Raw genomic sequence first — 19,702 nt, forward strand, 5'->3', positions numbered from 1 at the left:
GAAAAAGCAGACCGCTCTGATACCACTGATCCGGATTTAAACAGGAACGCAACAAATTACAGAGATAACCATACACACAAAGATGCAGCGGAAATAATACTTCATTTCATTAATGGAAAATACTGAAATATGCTTACAACCAGAAATGGAAATAAACCAGCTAGGGCGATGGTAGCTTATCTCTGAGAAGAGATGTGGTGGCTACATGCCTCTGAACTGTCTTACAATGAGGCTCGAAGGCCTATTTATTGTTGAGAAACAATGGAAAACCCTTAACATTACAAAACCTAACCCTAGGAGATGAAACGCCAAACTGTGGGCCCCGTTTGGGTAAATTGGTACATCAACTTCCCGTGGTCGTAACTTTGGCATACGATCTCTGTTTGACGCGTACAATAGCTCGTTAGAAAGATCTATCCGAGCACTACCACTTTTTGAAGGGAAACATGATCCATGAACCCATGTTGCCCCCAGATTTCCCAAAAAACGCCGTTTAGGGCCTCAAAACGGCTCCAGAAGTTCAGGACCTGAAAAACTGCTAAAAATAGTAAGTTGTGCTACAATTAAGGAAACTGAAAATGCTGAGAGAAACAATGGTGGGGGTCCAGGTGGACTTGGCAGGTGGCCACCAATATCCACCTGGATCATTCTTTCTTAGTAAGAAACACTCTGTGTTAATAACTATGATGACTAGGCACAACGACCCACCCACACACACACACACAATAGAGTATCCTCGAGGTCTTTGTATGGTTCATAGTTTATATCTTTTGTGTTTGTAGGGGTTATTAGTTTGAGCACACATATTGAAAATTTCGACTTGGATTTCCATAAAATTTATTTTGTTCAAATTTGTGACCGTGAGAAATGATGGGAGGAGTTTGGAGATCTAAGATAACCACTTGACAGAGATGTGGAAAATATTGACAAAGAGACTGGGTGTGCGCACGATTCGATAGAAGGAAGACAATGTTCTTCTCATATGCATGATAATCTATTGTTGATATTTTGTAGCCTTGCATAGGAGTATTACTAATATAAACATCGTTCCCAAGTATGCTTGGTGAGGTGTGCTATAGATGAAAGCAAAGATAGTGAGGGAGTTAGTCTCCTCTCATTATTCCTTGAATGAATATTGTTTGAGGAATGTTGTGACACAAGTATTTGTAGGTAGGTGCAAAAAATTCAAGATTCATGGATATGTCCTATATCTAGAACTTTGAAAGATGAAAGGTTTGTTCAAAGTTCTTGAATGCATTCAGTGAATGCTATAATCCTTCAAATAGCCTTTGTCCTAACTCTACAAAGACAACAATAGGGAGTTAGTTCACAATGTGTGGAAGAACCTAATGGATTTTTATTGTGACATTCATAAAGTTGTGTGATTGAGGTTGGGATATGATTTCTTAAGAAATGGCTCAACCATTGCAGAGAAGAGGGAGACACAATTCGTTGCCAATAGAAAGAGTATCTTTTAACCCATCGAAAAGCAAGTTATTCTTGGTTTTAGAAACGCCCCTGATTTGCCCCCAAGTACCATAGTTTATAAATATTGTCTAGGAGAGGCATATATGTGAGGAATCATGGTATTCATGTGATTTGTTTTATTCCGTCCCATACAAAAACTCAAGAATAGAAAATAAACGTTACACATTTGTACGAAATCCTTTGACAAGACTCATCGAGTCATGGTGATTGTTAGTGCTGCGATGGCATCCCCATGAAAGAGAATGTGTATCAATGATAAAATCCCTATTGGTGTGGATGATATTAGAGTTATTCAAAACAAATATTATGTTTGAAAGAAGACAAAAATCGATGTTTCACAATAGACTAGCAATGTATGCATTTTTCTAATATTTTGTCTTCTAAGTTTGTACAAAAATAATAGAGATGTTGTTGTAAATGCAGCGAGATGGTTGTATGTGATGTGAGATAAATCACGTGGTGCCTTGAGAGATAAGGTGAGTAGGTAGGAAAGGCACAAGGCTATGTATGAAGGTGGATATGAAAACATGGTTAGATTATTGGATCAAGTGGAGTTTGTTAGCATTTCCAATGATATTATTAGAGAAAGGGTAGTTTGGTCCTTGTAATCCTTTTTGGCATTTGTCAAAGAAACATATTGAGCGAAGTGAACTAATGTGCAAGTGAAAATTTTGTTGGAATTGACTAAACTTGATGATGTAAACAAATATTCCGAGTATATGCAAGTCTCGCACCAATACAATAATTAGGCTATTCTATTAAACCAACCATTTGATATTGTATTTTTTAAGTTGGTAATATCCATAAAGAAGTAAACCAACAATTTCTAACTTTATAATATTAGTGAATAAATAATAATAATTAAAGAAGAAATTAGAACATTACCATACATGGTTTATCCCTTTTAACTATCTAGACAAGACCTAAACCTAGGACAAATAACATCTTTTATTCATTCATTAGTATAAAATTAAAACATTAATATCCATCACTTGTCCTTTTAAAATATTTAGGAAAAATAACTAAATAAATAAAAGTGTTCATTCACTAATAATAATAATAATATAAATGTTTGGAAATCTTTGAGAAGAGAGCGAGAGATTTTGACGAACAATGAAAAATTTTGATAGTTGGTTGGTAAACAAGCAAATGAAACACATTAGCAGTGGTGTTCTTTCACTGAGCAAAACCTCAGTGGAAGGGGGCACATAAAGGAATGGAATTTCCATAGAAGCCCTTAGAATTAATTAATTAATACACATATATGTGGGTGTATGGCTGGAGAGAAGTGTTGGTGAATTCCTATTTCAAATTCAACGGCCACATTTCGAACCGCCTCACGTCATTACGATGAACCGCCTCACGGATTCCAAAATATTTTATTTACTCATGCCAGCTTGACGGATTCCAAAATCCGTAACATATCATCTCATCCGATATCCTATCATTAGTGTACTCTGGCCGCATTTGGGAGGGAGGTTGTGCAGGTGAGGTGAGGCGACGCTGGGGCAATGCATTGTGAAATAAATGCACAGTGGAGCGCGAGATTTGAGAGGTGCGGCATTTGAGATTGTGTTTTCCCTCTTCTATCTGTATTCTCATTCCCATCCTACTGGGTTTTTGGTTTTGTTTTTAGTTTTCTTTTGGGGTTTTTGGTTTTGCTTTCAGTTTTAGTGTTGATTTTTTTGTTTTGGTTTTGTTTTTCTTTTTTCAGCCTAGGTCTAGAGGGCCAGGGAGAGGGAGAGGAGGCTGGTTCTAGCTCTAGTTTGCTGGGTTTAGGAGGGAGGATAATGCTAAAGAGAAGAGAAGAGAACAAGAGATGGGATCCAGGTATGCATCTTTTTATTTTTTATTTGTATTTTAAGACGGTTTTGTAATAGACTGTCAAAATTAATTATGTGTGTGGTTGGAAAATTTTATTATACACATTTATTTTCCTAATACTTCCTGTTTTGGCTTTGTGTTTGGAGTAGAAAAGCAAAATTACAAGTTCAATCAATGAGTGTAGAATGAATGCATACTGTAGGTGTGGGTTTATGCTAGCATCTGTCTTCCATAATTAACAATTTGTTCATAAATGAAAGTGTCTACTACTCTTTCCCTTGTATTCCAACTCCAATTCCAACTCCAACTCCATGTAAGCATTGACCCAAAAAAAATACTACGCTTTCCCTTGTATTCCAACTCCAACTCCATGTAAGCATTGACCCAAAAAAATCCATCTCTGATGCCCTTCGATTTGTAAGAGCCGGGAATAATGGTTAAGCCTTCTTTTCGTTCAATGTTCTGGGATAGTTACTGATTATAATGTTCGTTGATAACAGAATAGAGTTACATTTTTGAGTATCGTTGTTTTGCTTTTGCTTTTAATAAAATTTAAATCTATGAAATCTTTTTAAAAAATTTGGGGTTTATAGGGTTTCGTTCCTTCTCAGCCTTATATTTCAAAGATATGGTTTCAGACGACCCCACTTAACCCCACATAGCATAGCTATGGAAACAAATACTTTCCAGAGGGTCAGGGCCCTTACTTACCCCAGCACAGCTAGTTACGTATAGACGGCTAAGGCAGGGAATGTCCCGTAGTCAGGTGAACCAGTCATCAGTCAATTTTGTTATAATAGCCGCCCGAAAGAAGGGCCATTGGTTTGGTTTTTAGTATATCATGTGTAATTAGACTTATCTGATCACAACTATAGTTTTCAGAACTCATTCCTCACTCTGCCCTTCAAAAAAAAATGGTGGTTACTTAATTTGGCATTCCACTTGCTTGGGTGCCTGCCTGTGCGACCCCGTAAGGTAATACGCTCGCGACCCCGTAAGGTAATACGCTCTGCAATAACCTTTGCCTCTGCCCAGTGCTGCTTACGGTTTTGCCCTGAGGGACAAGTAAGCAAAGCAACCCTAATCATAGGTTTGTGCTAATGAGTAGTCTAGGTAGGGTCGCACTTTTATTTTTTTAAAGCCGAAGCAAATAACTGTTTCTTTGTATAATATCAATATCTTCAAAATGGTGTCATGCATGTTCTTACTTTTTTGTGATTTTTTGATTAGTTTATTAGGGACATTTTTGTGGCCTTAGCCCATATAAGTGTGTTTTACATTTTAAGTTGAGAGATTACAGCACAACTAATTGAAATGACAGATGGTGTCATGCATGTTCTTCATTCTGTGTGATCCCTTGATCAATCTACTAGGATGGTTTTTGTGGCCTTAGCTCATATAATTGTGTTTTATATTTCAAGTTGAGAGATTACAGCACAACCAATTGAAAGTAAAGATGGTGTCATGCATGTTCAACATTCTTTGTGATCCCTTGATCAGTCTACTAGGAACATTTTTGTGGCCTTATTCCATATAAGTGTCTTTTATATTTCAAGTTGAGAGATTATAGCACAACTAATTGAAATGACAGATGGTGTCATACTTGTTCAACATTCTTTGTGGTCCCTTGACCAGTCTACTAGAAACATTTTTGTGGCCTTGGCCCATATAAGTGCTTTTTATATTTCAAGTTGAGAGATTACAACACAACTAATTGAAATAACAGTGGCATCTAAGGATGTCCATGTCAACTGAATTGAAATGATAACAACATTGACAACATTCTCTAACACCCCTGAAACTAGGTTTAGGAAAAGTAGATCAAAATGCTTTGGAAAGCCAAGAGAGTATATGTCAATTGCAAAACATATGCTAATAAATATTTTCACTGTGTTGTAACTTTGAAGTATTAGGTGTAGATATGTGCCATAAAAAGAGGTCTCCTATTATTATATTTAGTTGTTTAAGACCTTCTATTAACTTGCTTTTAGTGCTCTAGATAATCTCATATATATATATATATATATATATATATATATATATACAATTTACTATTTTGGATTTCATGTGAAATGCTGGGGGATATTTATAAAGGAGAATTTTTTTATTGCTTACAACATTTATTTATTTTGAATTGGATTAGAAAAGAATATTTAAATTTATTTAATTTGCAGTAGATATGAAAGAATATTTCATTAATTGTATTTTGTTTTTAGTGTATTTTTCAAAAAAAATGTTATTAAACATTTAAATTTCTTATGATATGAAACAAATTGATGGAGGAGCAGAGATGGAAATTGCTTTAACAAAAGAGTGACATCTTTTGGGGGAGTTGGAAGGTAAGAATGTAATTAGTGATGAATCAATAGGAAAATTGTTGGATTTGAAAGTATATTTAAATAATTGTTTTTGTTTTTATTAATTGAGAGTAAAATTGCTATTAAATATTTAATTTTCTTGTGTTATGAATATCACAGGTACATGGAAATTTCGTTTTACAAGAGTAAGATAGTGTGCTAAAGAGGTACATGGAGAGAAGGTTGAATAGGAGTAGCAAGTAGATGAATAGCCTTTGAAAGAAAAGTGTAATTGGTGAAGACAATTGTATATTGTTGATGTAAAGAGCCAAAAAGAAAAAAAGAAAAAACTATAATAGATATAAATCAAATAATTTTTTTTAGAGAAGGGGTTGCCCCTTCTCACAACCTTTATGGATAGCCATGGCCAAAGCTATCATGGAGGAGTGTCACTTTTTATTATGTTTATGATGCTTTGTAGTTTAGTTTTTAAATTTTTTGTTATTTTTATGTGGCTTTTGGTTATAAAAATTTAATTTTAATTTTCTATCTTTTTATAATAACAGTTCTTTTTTATTACTTATTTTGATCTTAAAATATTAATAATATTTTTTTACTATTAAGTAATCTTTTCAATAATAATTATATAATAAAATGGCTAACAAAATATTACCTTCAAAATTTACAGTACGCTACTCTTTATGCAAAAACTTTTGATATATTTAATTTTCAACCTGGCATTTGAATTTTAATTTTTTGGCATTTTCAAACATGATGTGTAGCACAACCACTTGGATATTTCAAACTTGACATTTTGGAATTTAAATCTTAACACAGAGGCCTATACATATAAATAATGAAAATTGTAAAATTACATTTAAAAAGTTCAATGTTTCATGACTCTACAATTGCATTCTTAATAGAAATTAATTATGGAAATTCCAAAATTTATACAAACACACTTTTACATGCCCCCCATATTTATGAAAATCACATTCAAAGATTTCAATGTTTGATTACTTGGACACTTACACTATTTAATTTTCAATTCCACTACTTAAAATTTGATGCTTATACACACATTTATGTACTCCAATGACATTTATAAAATTACACTTTTTTTCATGTTAAAATCTGATATATAAAGGAGAACATTATAAACAAAAGCTTAAATTGATATATTTGTGTTGTGTTGTGTAGTGTTGTACCCTTTTTGTTGAGTGTGATGTTGTTGTTGGTGTTGTGTTTGTGTGTATAAGGTGGTACACATAACATTGTCTATTTAAGTTAATTTAACTATTTAAAATTTGATGTTTGAGAGACAAGGACTCTTATTACATTCATATGATATTTAATTTCTAATCTAGCTTTATCAAAATAATATAAATACTTTTGATGTTTGATTTACCTAAGCTGAAAAAAAAACTGTAATTTTATAAAAGAAAAAACATGTGATTTTTGTGTGAAATCTTCAAATATAATGATTATATTGCTATCAAATTTATTTTTTAATATATTGTAATGATGAGTTTGGATGGGAAATTTGCATTTCAAATTAATTTACATGCATTTGTATTGGATTATATGATATCCAATTATATAATTGTAAATTGAATTTGTATTGGATTATATGATCTCCAATTATATAATTGTAAATTGAATTATAATGTTGTGATGAGTTATCCATTTATTTTTATCTTTTTAATTTGTTTTCTTAAAATATTATAATGATACTACCTTTTTTGGTTAATGCAAAATTTATGTTTCAATTTAATCTAAATAAATGAAGATTGAAATTTTCTGCACTTTATACATGAATTTCTAAATTTCTTTTAAACTTTTATGGCATTTTATTTTATAATTTTTTGGCTTAGTCAAACACATATTTAAATATGAATTTTTTAGTTTTTAATTAAACAAAATTTTGATGTATTTTAAACTCATTTAAGAGCTTCTATTTTAAAATTTATTCTCACATTTTAAACTTACTTTTGTATTCTATATTCCATATTATAAAATTTTAAAATTTATTCTCACATTTTAAAACTTACTTTTGTATTCTATATTCCATATTATAAAATTTACGAGTTTGAATATATTTTAATGAGAATTGGAAAATGAAATTTAAAATTATTTTTTTAGATTGGATGACTCTACATAATTACATGTTAAAATTTTGATATAGTTAATAATCATAAATTTCAAAATTTGAACATTTATACAAACAATGCAAATATCATGTTTCAAGTTATAATGTAAGAAAAGATTGAAATTTTATGAGTTGTAGACATGAATTTCTTTTGCATCTGAAGACATTTTTTTATTATAAAATTTTGCTTATCCCATAAAGTATTTAAACACTGAATTTTTAGTTTTTAATTAAACTAATTTATATCTATAATGTAATGTACTTTAAGTTCATTTAAGAGCTTGAATTTTAAAACTTATGTTTTTATTCTTTATTCCATATTATAAAATTTAAAGTTTGGACATATTTTAATAACATTTAAAAATTACTTCTCTCCTCCTCTTCTTTTCTTTTTTATTGTATTGGATGACTTTTTACAATTACATGCTAAAATTTGATATAATCAATAAAGATGAAGTCTTAAAACTTAAACATTTATACAAACAACTCAAATTTTATGTTTCAAGTTGATCGAAATTTACATGAATTTTTAATTTTTTTTTGTATTTTATGGCAATTTATTTTATAAATTTTTGTTTATTCCAACAAATATTTAAATATTAATTTTCTAGTTTTTAATTAAACCAATTTATATCTATAATACAATGTGTTTTAAATTCATTTAAGAGGCTGCATTTTAAAATTTATTCTCACATTTTAAAAGTTAGTTTTGCATTTTATATTCCATATTATAAAATTAAAAGATTGGATATGTTTTAATGGGAATTGGAATATGACATTTAAAATTAATTATTAATTATTTGTATTAGATGACCCTATACAGTTACATGTTAAAATTTGATATAATTAATAATGATGAAATCTCAAAAATTTGAACATTTATCCAAAGAATGGAAAATTTTATGTTTCAAGTTTATATCAAACAAAAAATGAAATTTGATGCCTTGTAGACATGAATTTCCAAAGTTCTTTTGCATTTTATGACATTTTATCTTATAATTTTTTTTCGTATACCATCAAATATTTAAATATTCAAATTTTCATATCTGTAATGTAATGTACTTTAAATTCATTTAATAGCTTTCATTTTAAAATTTGTTCTCACATTATAAAACTTTTGTATTTCATATTCCATATTATAAAATTTAAAATTTGGATAAAATGAAATTTAAAATTAATTTTTTTATATTGGATGACTCTATACAATTACATGTTAAAATTTGATATAGTTAATAATAATAAGTTTAAAAATTTGAACATTTATACAAACCATGCAAATATTATGTTTCAAGTTGATGTAAATAAAGAATGAAATTTTATACCCTATAAACATGAATTTCTAAATTTCTGTTGCATTTTATGACATTTATTTTATAAAATTTTGCTTATCTCATGATATATTTAAATATTAAATTTTCAGTTTATAATTAAACTAATTTATATCTATAATATAATGTATTTAAATTCATTTAATAGCTTGTTGTTAGAAGTTAATCTCGGACTTTAAAACAATTTTTATTCTATTTTATTTTTTATCCTTCCATATTAAAAAATTTAAAATTTGGATTTATGTTTCAAGTTAATCTAAAAGGATTGAAACTTTATGCCTTGTGGACATGAATTTTTAAATTTCTTTTTGATTTTATTTTATAAATTGTGGTTTAATACATCAAACATTTAAATATTAAAATTTCACTTTTCAATTAAACAAGTTTATATCTATAATATAATGTATTTTAAATTCATTATAAGAACCTGAGTTTTAAAATTTATTTTGACATTTTAAAACTTATCTTTGTATTTTATATTATAAAATTAAAAGATTGCATCTTCCATATTAAAAAATTTAAAATTTGGATTTTATGTGTCAAGTTAATCTAAAAAGATTGAAACTCTATGCCCTATAGACATGAATTTTTAAATTTATTTTTGATTTTATTTTATAAATTTTGGTTTAATACATCAAAAGTTTAAATATTAAAATTTCACTTTTCAATTTAACAAGTTTATATCTATAATATAATGTATTTTAAATTCATTTTAAGAACTTGCCTTTTAAAATTTATTTTCACATTTTAAAACTTATCTGTGTATTTTATATTCCATATTACAAAATTAAAAGATTGCAGGATAAAAATTAATTGAAATGATTAATAGTTTGATTCACTATGTGATTGGTTTATTGGGTTGTTGATTACAATGATTTATTAGATATCTTGGGGTATTTATGACTCGAGCAGCGTTAGTTCTTGGACAAGTTTCCACTCCTCTATATTCTCACTCCGGCTTTGATAAGTGAACCACAAACCCTATTCTCCGGGTCATTTGCTAGTCATTCTGTTGGGTTTCACTCTGTGGTTTCACTCTGTAGTCATCCTTCTGGTGTGATTTTCACTGTAAGAGTGTGTGCTGCTTCTTGTGCTTTGTTTCGGTCTCGATCTACAAAACGTGATAAGCTTCACTCTCTAGTGAGATACATTTGTTTGACACTGGTTTTCTCTTGTTCTTCTGCCTCGTTGCTTAATATACTCTGTTGTGCTATGGAAATGAGCTTATTTGAAAAGATTGTGAATTTTCTCTGTTTGTGTGGTTACAATTGGTTGTTTTGTTGGACTCTCCCACTGTTCCTTTCTTGGTTTTGTTGATTCAACCATTGTGAGAGTTCTCTGGTCATATTGCCATGTTTCCTTAACAGGTTGTGGTCTAAGGGTCTTCGGCTTCGATTTCTTCTTCACTGTGTAATCATCCTTTGTGCTGCTTCTTGTGCTTTGGTTCGGTCTCTATCTACAAAACCTATTAAGCTTCACTCTCTAGTGAGATACACTTGTTCGTTTCTCTTGTTCTTCTGCCTCGGTGCTTAATATACTCTGTTGTGCTATGGAAATTAGCTTATTTGAAAAAATTGTGAATATTCTCTGTGTGTGTGATTACAGTTGGTCGTTTTGTTGGACTGTGCGACTATTCCTTTCTTGGTTTCTTTGATTCAACCATTCTCAGAGTTGTGTGGTCATATTGCCTTGTTTCCTTAAGAGGTTGTGGTGTGAGGGTCTTGAGCTTCTATTTCTTCTTCAACGGGGAAGGTAAGGTCCCATTATATGCTATCATTCTTCTCCCCTTTCTATGCATTTATCTGTCTAGCTTGCTCTTTTTTAGCAGAGGGACCCTTGGTGATTGTAACCCGGCACTCTTTCTCTGCACTAGTACCCTATGTTTACATATTTTTTTGTTCCTTGTTCTATTCTTGTCCCGAAATGCTCACGCTAATTTAGCGATTTTGTTGCAGGTGGGTTCGTCTCGGAGGACTTGGCTTCGGCTTTGTGGCGTGCTGGCTAGACCCGGGTAGGGTCGCTCCTTGTCAATTTTGTTCACTTGTTTATCTCTACCGCTGGCTTAGGCTAGGGTAGTCTGTTGTGAAGACTTTTGGCTGGTCGATATAATGTAGGTGCTGGCTAGACTCGGGTAGGGTCGCTCCTTGTCAATCTTGTTCACTTGTTTATCTCTACCGCTGGCTAGGGTAGTCTGTTGTGAAGACTTTTGGCTGGTCGATATAATGTAGCCGAGTCTGTTAGACTTGCAATTTTTTTGTTCTGGGTTGTTGCTGTAGCAGTTAGGGTTTCTAAAACCCGTCCACTATTACAATCTCATTCGATTTGTACAATGTTATTTTGCATAGACTGTATGTATATTGAACAGAGATTTACGATTACTTTTGTGAATAAAAAGAGACGGTTTCATCTTCAGAACTACCTGTACTATTGGTATCTTTCTTTGCTGGTCGGAATTTGTGTACCTTGTAGGGACTCCGTTTTCTCTTTTGATTTAATAATTCTAGGACTATGCGGCCTCCTCTTTGTAGTTTCTTTCGTGTCTATACTTGCAAGATTTTGTTGATTTGTTGGCCTGTGTAGCCAATACGAGTAGAACAATATATATATATATATATATATATATATATATATATATATATGCTTTGTAGAATAGATACTAGAGAATTTACTTTCACTATATCAAGCAATTCAACAAATTGTAGATAGACAATTGTGGGATGCCAAAATATAACTTGTGTGCTCAGAGATGTTTTTATTATATTTCTCTTTCTCTAAAAGTCAAACCCGTTACAATGCATTTTGTCTCCTTTTCAATAATTTCCTGGAAACAATCTCTTAACTAATGTTAGTTACATTCTGATAGTTCATTTTGAGTTCTAAAACTGTTTATTTCCCTACCCTATGATCTGTAAAAGTTAACATGAAAAAGAAAAATGATAATAATTAACTACAACAACTTGTTTAATTTCAACTTTTATCTTCCTAAGTACTTTTTCTCTAAGAAATTAAAATAATAACAAAAGAAACGAAATTAAAGTGTCCACTTGCAATTTCCTCCTCGGTCCTCTCAGAGACCAAATGACCCTCTGTCATGATGACCTTCGTCAGCGAGATGATCTTGCATTAGCCTATTGGGGTAATAAAAAGTCATGGCTCCGTTATATGAGCTCCTCCACAGAATAACCTGCCTTCTGTATTTGTGCTGCGTTGAGCCACGAACTGTCCTTGATAGGAAGGTTCTTCCACTTGACAAGGTACTGTAGATACTCTTTCTTGCGAGTTTGCTTGGCCACCTGTGTGTCGAGAATCTTCTAGATCTCATGGGGTTGAGCCGAAGGCATTTGCCTCATCCAAGAACCGCCTTCAAACTGGGTGTCACGTTCTGGCCGTACCACACTGCCATCTTCAGGGTTGGCAGTATATGGGAACATGTCTGCCGCATTGAAAATAGGTGATATGCCTATATCTGGTGGAAGCTGTATTTCATAAACGTTAGCTCAGAATTTACGTAGAATTTTGCAGGGGCCAATCTTCTTAAATTTCACCTTGTTATATGCGCCCTTATGTAACTATTCTTTGCGTAAGTGTGTAAGGACTTCATCCCCTACATTGAATTGCACTTCTCGCCGCTTTAAATCTGCATGTTGTTTGTATTTCTGAATGTTGCCTTGCAACTTTGATTTCACTTGCTCATGTAGATCATTCATCGCTTTAGCGAAATCTTCTCCATCGGCACTTCTCTTCTCCAATTTTCCGAGATCCCGCAACTCGTACTCCACGAGGATGCATGCCATACAGGATCTGAAATGGACTGTGTCCAGTGCTGCGGTTCGGTGAATCATTATAAGCGAGTTCTGCTTGAGCAAGCGTACGATCCCATAACTGTGAATTCTCTCCAGTCAGGCTCCGTAGCAGGTTCCCCAAACTCCTATTCACCACTTTCGTTTACCCGTCAGTCTATGGATGATATGCAGAGCTGAAGTTCAATTGTGTATCCAACTTCTTCCACATGGTGCGCCAAAAGTGTCCCGTGAATTTCACGTCCCTGTCAGAAATTATAGATGTGGGTAGGCCGTGTAATCTAACAATCTCAGTGAAAAACAGGTGAGCTACATGAGTGGCATCACTAGTTTTTCGACAAGGGATGGAATGCGCCATTTTTTAAAACCTCTCTACCACTACCATCATCGAGTCATAACCTCGCTGCGTTCTAGGCAGTCCCAAGACAAAAGTCAATGCTGACTGCGTCCCATGGTCTACTTGGAACAAGCAGTGGTGTGTAAAGTCCGGTGTTTTGACTATGTCCTTTCGCTAATTGGCAGACTTTACACCTACTCACACGTCGCTGCATATCCCTTCACATTCTTGGCCAGTAATAGAAGTGTTTGAGCTGATTTAAAGTTTTATCTATAACAAAATGTCTGGCTAGACCTCCATTGTGCTTCTCCCGAATAATATTTTCCCTCATCGAACAATCAGGAATACATAACTATCCCCCTTTAAACAATAGCTTCTCCTGCAAATTGTAGTCCAACCATGGACTATTGTTTCTCAGCAAGGGATTCTGACAGGTTTCGCAAGCCTCTTTGAAATCCGCGTCAGTCTGATACAAGTCTTTTAATGCTCAAAGCCTAGCACTTGTATCGTACTTTCTTGTAAGAGCAAGGCTCTTCTTCTCAACGCATATACCATCTTTTTGGCCTGCCCGCTGATGTGTTTCAACGCAAAGGTGAAACTCTGCAAATATTCGACCCACTTGGCATGCTTGTGGTTCAGTTTATGCTGTTGCATCACATATTGTAGTGCAAAATTATAAGAAAATAACACAAATTCACTCCCGAGCAGATAGTGTCCCCAATTCTTCAGTTCTTGGACGACAGCATATAATTCCTTGTCATAGGATGAATACTTCTGCCTGCTTTCGTTCAATTTCTCGTTGAAAAATGCAACAGATTTGTCTTCTTGGCCGAGTACAGTGCCAATAGCTGTACCGCTTGCATTGCAGCGAACCTGGAAAAGATTATTAAAATCTAGTAACCTTAAAATTGGCCTTTTTGTAATTTTCTTCTTTAGGCGCTGAAAGATTTTCTCGTACCAGATGTGTATGCGGATTTGGATGAGTTATTACCCAATGGTGTCGAAGCCCCAACTTGGGGATGACCCATTGTTGAAAGAAAGAGAACAATGTGGACACCTAGAATGCTTCCAAACCCTAGGTAGGGTATCCAACATCAACAACAAAACATAACTAGAAAACGTGCTCTAGCGAGGCATCACACTAAGCCACTTCAAAGGGTGCACACCATCAACAACAAACCATAACTAGAAAACGTGGTCTAGCTAGGCATGACACTGAGCCACTTGTATCCACGTAAAAGGGTGCACACCAAACTAGCATGAATACCACCAAGTCCATCATTAATTTCTCACTTATATCATCCAAGTCCTCTAGGAGATTTTCTAAGCTTACATTATAAAAGCTCTTCCAACATAGTGATCCGAGGATCCACGTGAATAATCCAGGGCCTAATTGGGGGCTAAGATGCATTCTAGGTGTTTAGGGCAAGTCATGGAAGCTAGTTTGTGTCCAATATGAAATAAGGAACCTCAATTAGTACAAGAAGTTATCTTTTAGTGAATCGGAGCTACAAAGGGGAGGCCCGTTTGTCTAAATATAGTTACAAATCTTTGTTACAAGTAGATTTGATTAGAGGAGTAAAACAATCGAAATGTTTGCTAAATTTTTTGAATTTTCTTTAATTTATTGAATCATGTGCCTAATCTACAAGATAAGGTATCGAATTCAAGCATTCACTTTCCAACTTGTACACATGTAAAGAGATAAATCCTCCAATGATGCTCTCTACATTAATGGGCTTGAAGTGTTAGACAATTCACATGATGAGGATTCTTGTTGTCCAAGCTGAACATATAGTGCACGGATGTTCTTACTCAAGCATATGCTCCAATGCGATATAATATTTACTTGGTCAAATATCATTTAGGTCAAAATTCCATATTTGATTCCCCACGAGAATGTTAAAGTGGAATGTTGTGGATGTGTTGGCAATTTCTTATTTTTGTTGCCAAGGAATTCTTAAGGTGGATGTTGTTGAGTTGGTTGCTTTGCCTATCATATGATCCTAATGGAGATATGATAATTGTTGCCACCTTATTACCTTTTGGAGAAATATTGGAAAAGCTTGACGTAGGGATGCAACGACCCTTGGATGTCATTCATTAGACACCCTTAGTTTAAGGCTATGGACCACATTATTGTTAGTGGGCGCCCGCTAATACTAATGTGGCCCATAGCCTTAAACTAAGGGTGTCTAATGAATGACATCCAAGGGCCATTGCAATATACAAGAGAAAGAGTCAAGCTCTCTCTCCAAGGTGTACACATGTCAAGAGATGAATCCTCAAGTGTTGGTCTCTCGAAACATGGGTTCCAAATGTCAAGAACCTCTCATAGAAAGGATCCTTATTGTCTAATTCAAGCATCCAATCGTCCAATCATCTTACACAACAAACTCTACTCACTATTATATTAAATTAGCATTTGTACCCAACATTAGAAACTTCTTAATTTCCATGGGAATATACTCTAAAAGTCAGATCTACATGTATAAAATGTGTGGACATCAGGTTACTTTTGTTATACAACAAATGAAGTTACAAATACATACCAACTAGCTTATCAAAAGTTGGCACAACATGTCCATTAAGCTTGAAAAATACTAGGACACTTGGAATGCTTCTAAATCCTAGATAGGGTATCCACCATCAACAACAAACCATAACTAGCAAACATGGTATAGGAAGGCATCTCACTAAGCCACTTGTAGCCACTTCAAAGGGTGCCCAACAAACTAGCATGAATACCACCATGCCGACCATTAATTTCTCACTTATCTCTTCGCCACATATCCTAGTTCCTTGTCACCCAAATGTATCAAACCCTAGTAGATCATGTCTTCTCTAGATTTTGGTTGTCACAAACCCTAGCTCCTTCAACCCTCACATCAATACAATTATAATGACTCTAATATAGTCTCATTAATGAAACACAATTATTTGTTGACTCCCCTATTCAATTTACAATGATGGGCACATGATGCTAAATTAGAATATATGAGCAACACCATAAACTACTCTGATCTCTATGTGAATATATGGTAAAATTTAGATCCTCAACTACAGAAATTGTGGATAGAAATGTACTTCATTTCTACAAACAATAAAGTTAGAAGTACAGGCCAATTAGCCTATGACAAGTTGGTACATGTCGTTCATGCTTGTCATAGGATAGGACACTTCAAATGTTTCCAAACACTAGCTAGGGCATCCACCATCAACAAGAAACCATAACTAGTGAAGATGGCCTAGCAAGGCATCACACTAAGATACTTGTAGCCACTTCAAAGAGTGAACAAAAAACTCGCATGAATACCTACAAGTCCACCATTGATTCCCCACATGCATAGCCCGACGAATAGTAGGTGCAGAAAAGGGTGTACATTGCTTATATGCAGGTTGTGGGGGATGTGAACCAGGAGGTTGGAGGATTCAAGGTTTTTATATAAGGACTTGGAGCATACTTGGCAAGCTCAAAGAGCAGCAAGAACTCTTCGAGCCATAGGAGTCTCAGAACATCTCTTTCCGGTTGAGTAAGATGCCCTCGAGGTATTGGCATAGGTTGAGGTATCGGAAGTGCAGAGAAGGGTGTGCATTCTTGGGTGCAGGTTGATTGGGGGTGTGAGCCTATAGGTTGGAGGTTCCTGTGGTTTGGCACCTTAGTATGTTAATTGTAACAGATGTGTACGTGGATTTGGCTGAGTTATTACGCAATGGCGTCGAAGCCCCAACTCGGGGATGACCCATTGTTGAAAGAAAAAGAACACTGTGGACACCTGGAATGCTTCCAAACCATAGCTAGGGTATCTACCATCAACAACAAACCATAACTAGAAAACATGGTCTAGCGAGGTATCACATTAAGCCACTTGTAGCCACGTCAAAGGGTGCACACCAAACTAGCATGAATACCACCAAGTCCATCACTAATTTCTCACTTATATCATCCAAGTCCTCTAGAATATTTTCTAAGTTTTACATTATAAAATCTCTTCCAGCACAGTGATCCAAGGATCCACGTGAATAATCCAGGGCCTAATTGGGGCCTAAGATGCATTCTAGGTGTTTAGGGCAACTCATCCAAGCTAGTTTGTATCCAATGTGAAATAAGGAACCTCAATTAGTACACGAAGTTATCTTTTAGTGAAGCAGAGTTACAAAGGGGAGGCCCGTATGTCTAAATATTGTTTCAAAACTTCGTTACAAGTAGATTTGATTAGAGGAGTAAAACAATCGAAATGTTTGCCAACTTTTCTGAATTTTCTTTAATTTCTTGAATCATGTGCCTAATCTACAGGATAAGGTATCGAATTAAGGCATTCACTTTCCAACCTGGACACATGTAAAGAGATAAATCCTCTATTGATGCTCTCTACTTTAATGGGCTTGAAGTGTTAGACAATTCACATGATGAGGATTCTTGTTGTCCAAGCTAAACATATAGTGCACAGGTACTCTTACTCAACGCATATGCTCCAATGTGATATAATATTTACTTGGTCAAATATCCTTTAGGCCAAACTTCCATATTTGATTCCCCACGAGAATGTTAAAGGTGAATGTTGTGGATGTGTTGGTGATTTCTTATTTTTGTTGCCAAGGAATTCTTAAGGTGGATGTTGTTGAGTTGGCTGCTCTGCCTAACATATGATCCTAATGGAGATGTGCTAATTTTTGCCACCTTATTACCTTTTGGAGAAATATTGGCAAAGCTTGATGTAGGGATGCAATGACCCTTGGATGTCATTCATTAGACACCCTTAGTTTAAGGCTATGGACCACATTATTGTTAGTGGGCGCCCACTAACACTAATGTGGTCCATAGCCTTAAACTAAGTGTGTCTAATGAATGACATCCAAAGGCCATTGCAATATACAAGAGAAAGAGTCATGCTCTCACTCTCCAAGGTGTATACATGTCAAGAAATCAATCCTCAAGTGTTGGACTCTCCAAGCATGGGTTCCAAATGTCCAACACTTCTCATAGAAAGGTTCCTTGTTGTCTGATTCAAGCATCCAATCGTCCTATCATCTTACTCAACAAATTATACTCACTATTATATTAAATTAGCATTTGTACCCAACATTAGAAAATTCTTAATTTCCATGGGAATATACTCTAAGAGTGAGATCTACATGTATAAAATGTGTGGACATCAGGGTACTTTCGTTATACAACAAATGAAGTTACAAGTACATACCAACTAGCTTATCAAAAGTTGGCACAACATGTCCATTAAGCTTGAAAAATACTAGGGCACTTGGAATGCTTCTAAATCCTAGATAGGGTATCCACCATCAACAACAAACAATAACTAGGAAACATGGTAAGGGAAGGCATCTCACTAAGCCACTTGTAGCCACTTCAAAGGGTGCCTAGCAAACTAGCATGAATACCACCAAGCCGACCATTGGTTTCTCACTTATCTCTTCACCACATATCCTAGTTCCTTGTTACCCAAATATATCAAACCCTAGTAGATCATGTCTTCTCTAGATTTTGGTTGTCACAAACCCTAGCTCCTTCAACCCTTACATCAATACAATTATAAAACCTCTAATATAGTCCCATTAACGAAACACAATTATTTGTTGACTCCTATATTCAATTTACAATGATCAGCACAAGATGCTAAATTAACATATATGAGAAACACCATAAACTACTGTAATCTCTATGTGAATACATGGTAAAAATTAGATCCTCAACTACAGAATTTGTGGATAGCAATGTACTTCATTTCTACAACAATAAAGTTAGAAGTACAGTCCACTTATCCTATGACAAGTTGGTACATGTCGTTCATGCTTGTCATAGAATAGGACACTTCAAATGATTCCAAACCCTAGCTAGGGCATCCACCATCAACAAGAAACCATAACTAGTGAAGATGGCCTAGCAAGGCATCACACTAAGATACTTGTAACCATTTCAAAGAGTGAACAACAAACTCGCATGAATACCTACAATTCCACCCTTGATTCCCCACATGCATAGCTCGATGAACCTTAGGTGCAGAAAAGGGTGTACATTGCCTATGTGCAGGTTGATGGGGGATGTGAACCAGGAGGTTGGAGGATTCAAGGGTTTGAGGGATCGCAATTGCAGAGAAGAGTGTGCATTCTTCGGTGCAGGTTGATTGGGGGTGTGAGCCTATAGATTGTAGGTTCCTGCGGTTTGGCACCTTAGTATGTTAATGGTACCAGATGCGTATGCAGATTTGGTTGAGTTATTACCCAATGGTGTCGAATCCCCAACACGGGGATGACCCATTGTTGAGAGAAAAAGAACAATGTGGACACCTGGAATGCTTCCAAACCCTAGCTAGGGTATCCACCATCAACAACAAACCATAACTAGAAAACGTGTTCTAGCGAGGCATCACACTAAGCCACTTGTAGCCACGTCAATGGGTGCACACCAAACGAGCATGAATACCACCAAGTCCATCATTAATTTCTCACTTATATCATCCAAC

The 19,702-nt window shown here is 34.5% G+C and overlaps 1 long non-coding RNA gene across 2 annotated transcripts; it reads left to right on the forward strand.

Moving 5' to 3' along the window:
- Positions 1 to 2,950: 2,950 nt before the first annotated feature.
- LOC149191696 (uncharacterized) lies at positions 2,951 to 6,043 on the forward strand. 2 transcript variants are annotated; one of them, XR_016254844.1, is made up of 4 exons: positions 2,951 to 3,043; positions 3,203 to 3,318; positions 5,601 to 5,651; positions 5,790 to 6,035. It is a non-coding gene; the product is annotated as an uncharacterized LOC149191696 (long non-coding RNA). The 2 variants fall into 2 exon arrangements; XR_016254843.1 differs by lacking the exon at positions 5,601 to 5,651 and having other exon boundaries at positions 5,790 to 6,043.
- The last annotated feature ends 13,659 nt before the right edge of the window (positions 6,044 to 19,702 follow it).

This window comes from Pinus tabuliformis, chromosome 2_2, assembly GCF_031772625.1.
Source record: "Pinus tabuliformis cultivar Carrire ecotype Pingquan chromosome 2_2, CPIR1, whole genome shotgun sequence".
Lineage (NCBI taxonomy): Eukaryota > Viridiplantae > Streptophyta > Pinopsida > Pinales > Pinaceae > Pinus > Pinus tabuliformis.